Source organism: Canis lupus, chromosome 10 (assembly GCF_003254725.2).
Source record: "Canis lupus dingo isolate Sandy chromosome 10, ASM325472v2, whole genome shotgun sequence".
Taxonomy (NCBI): Eukaryota; Metazoa; Chordata; class Mammalia; order Carnivora; family Canidae; genus Canis; species Canis lupus.
Genome location: NC_064252.1, coordinates 6,438,531 through 6,441,563, shown reverse-complemented (window position 1 = coordinate 6,441,563; position 3,033 = coordinate 6,438,531). Strand labels below are relative to the sequence as shown.

At 40.1% G+C, this 3,033-nt stretch overlaps 1 long non-coding RNA gene across 1 annotated transcript; it reads right to left on the bottom strand.

Moving 5' to 3' along the window:
• Nucleotides 1-341: 341 nt before the first annotated feature.
• On the bottom strand, nucleotides 342-1,981 carry LOC125755864 (uncharacterized). Its single transcript, XR_007413315.1, has 2 exons — nucleotides 1,849-1,981; nucleotides 342-626 (listed from the first exon to the last, which is right to left on the bottom strand). It is a non-coding gene; the product is annotated as an uncharacterized LOC125755864 (long non-coding RNA).
• Nucleotides 1,982-3,033: the final 1,052 nt, after the last annotated feature.

Below are 3,033 nucleotides of genomic sequence, written 5' to 3'. Positions count from 1 at the left end.
TGACTGGGCCCTAACTCTACCTAAAGTTCCTTTGAAGGATCACCATGTAGAATCTTCTCTAACCCAGTCATAAATATTGTCATCTGTTTAGTGTTTGCCTTTCTAGACCATACACGCACACATACATATGCATGCACACATGAAAAAATATCTGGTATTGCACAGTATTTTTTTTTCTAATGCACAATGTTATTGTGAGTGTTCTGGTCATCTGTTAGTATGTAACAAACATACAAAAACTTAGTGGCATAAAATAGCTAACATTTACTATGCTCGCAGCTCTGTAAGTCAGAAATTAGGGCAGGGCACAGCAGAAATAATTCCTCTCTGTTCCACATGTCTGAGGTCTAAGCTAGGGTGGCTTAAAAGGCTAGGGATGGCTGCGACAGTTTGACTGGGCCATATGTCTGGGACCTTGGTTCTTCTCTCCATGGCATCCGCTGAGATAATGAGGTCCAAGATGGCAGCTCCACGCACATATCTTGTCTCAGCTGGCCTGGTTGGAATGGTGGGAACAGTCAGGCTGGCAGGCATCTTCCTCTCTCGATGCACACCATTCTCAGGACAACTGCACTTCTTACACAGTGGAGGACTTCTCTCCAGAGCAAGACTTGCAATAACTCCTTCTAAGAGACCCAAGAGGAAGCCGTAAAGCTTCTTATAACCTAACCTCAGTAGTCCCAGAATCATTTCTGCCCCATTCCAATTATCAAGGAAGTCATTTAAACCAGCCCAAATTCAAGAGGAGGGCAAGGCAAGACTCAGTCTCCTATTGGAGTAATGGTAAGTAAATACAGAAGGAAGAAATTGACGATGCCACCATGAATACAAGTTACCACAGTGAATAGTATCCCATAACTAGGTTTTTATTTTTATTTTTTAATATTTTATTGATTCATTCATGAGAGACACAGAGAGAGGCAGAGACCAGGCAGAGGGAGAAGCAGGATCCCTGCAGGGAGCCCTATGCGGGACTTGATCCCAGGATCCCAGGATCACGCCCTGAGCCAAAGGCAGATGCTCAACTGCTGAGCCACCCAGGTGCCCCAGCGGAGATTTTTTTTTTAAAGATTTTATTTATTTATATGAGAGAAAGAGCACACGTGCACACAAGCTGGGGCAGGGGCATAGGGGGAGGAAGAAACAGATTTTCCACTGATCAGGGAGCCTGATGTGAGACTTGATCAGGGGACCTCAGGATCAGGACCTGAGCCAAAGACAGACACTCAACCACTGAGTCACCCAGGCATCCCTGTAACTAGGTTTTTAACTCAGCATTAAGTCTGGAGAGCTACTCAAGTTAGTTCATGTAGATCTACTTCATTCCTTCTAATTGTTGCCTAATATTTACTAAGACTATATTATAATTTATCTAGATACTTCCTCCTTTAGGGATATTTAGGTGCTTCCCATTGTTTCTATTTTAAATCATTCAAACATACTTATTTTTGTTTATGTTCCAGTATTTCTAAGGTTAATACTGAGAAGTGGAATTACAGTTTTAGCATCATAGGATATAACATATTAAATAGATACTATCGACTTGCTCTCTAAACTGGTTCATCCAGTTTATATTCTCCCATGAATGCCTGACAGTACTAGTTTCCCTAGCAGTCACTTGATACTATCACACTTTTTAATGTGTGCCGGTTTGGTGGAAAATGATGGATGTCTCACTCTTTTATTAATTCTTATTTCTCGGATATTATGAATGCGTACTACTGGGTTTGTTCTTCTGCGAGTTGCCCATTCAGATCTTTTACCGATTTTTGCATCATAATTTTTTTAATATTTCTATTTATCTATAGAAATCATTTGTCTTTTCTATTCTAATTTTCTTTATCTTACCTATTCAGGGAAGGTTTTATTGAAAGTCCTGGCTATAGGAGCAGAGCTCAAATGAAGAGGAAGGCTTAGAGCTGTGAGGTACAGGGTCGAGTCACTGTTCTACTTCATAATTGAGCTGAAAGTTGTATTCCAGACTGAACCAGAGTTCTAAAGACTCCCCAGGAAAAACCCCATTCTTGAAGTTACAAGTTATGCTCTTGACAGTGTTTCTTAACATGTGGTTCTCAACCAATGACCTCAGAATCACCCACATGCTTATTTAAAATATAGATTCCTGGGCAATGCCCTAGATCAGCTTCCTCAGAATTTCATTAGGGGGGTTCTAATAGTTGTCTGCATTTTTAGCTAGCTACTTACTACTACTCACCACTAAAGTTTGAAAATTACTACTCTAAGAACAGGCCAGAAAGTTATTCTAAAATTGGGGGAGAGTGAGAGGCAGGATAATATGCCACCTCTTGGTTTGCTGTGGAAAGAAACCACATTATTCTAGAATCTGAGAGCTAGCAGCATCTTGGAGGGTCACCAAATCCAGTGGTTTAAACCTTCTTGGTGTCAGCACCACCAGCAGAGATTACCTACATCACTTAAGTCAGAATCTCTGGAGGTTGGGTCAAACATCAGCATTTGTAAAGAGCTCTGTTCTGTGTCAAGTCCCCAGAGTCCAGAACCACTAGCCTAATCTAAACTCCTCACTTTATAGAAAAGGAAACTCAGGCCAGTGAGTTTACATCATTTGTCTAGGGTCTCCCAGATGCTAGTGGCCTTACCTTTCTGATCAGTGCTCTCTCCATTATTTGAGTTCCTCTAGAAGGGCAAGCGTTAGCTAGAAAGGGTTAATGCTGGAACTACTTTGCGAGTAGAGTGTTTTCATAATATTGGCAAATGTTCTTTTCTAAAAATTGATTCTGTACTTAGGTCTGTATTTCTATAAGAACTAAGACGAAAAGCTGCCAGACCTTTGACTACAGCAGTATTATTGCAGCAACCACAGCAAAATTAAACATAAAGGTCTTCTCATTATGTACTTTTTTTTCAAGTGGTTTTAAAAACCACGCATTATCCATCTATACATGAGTAACTTGAATATTTGTACTTTTTTAAAAAAAATAGCTTTACTTTTTTACAGCCTCAAACTAATGTGTTCTCAGACACAGGAAGTAATATAAAATGTAATCATTCCAA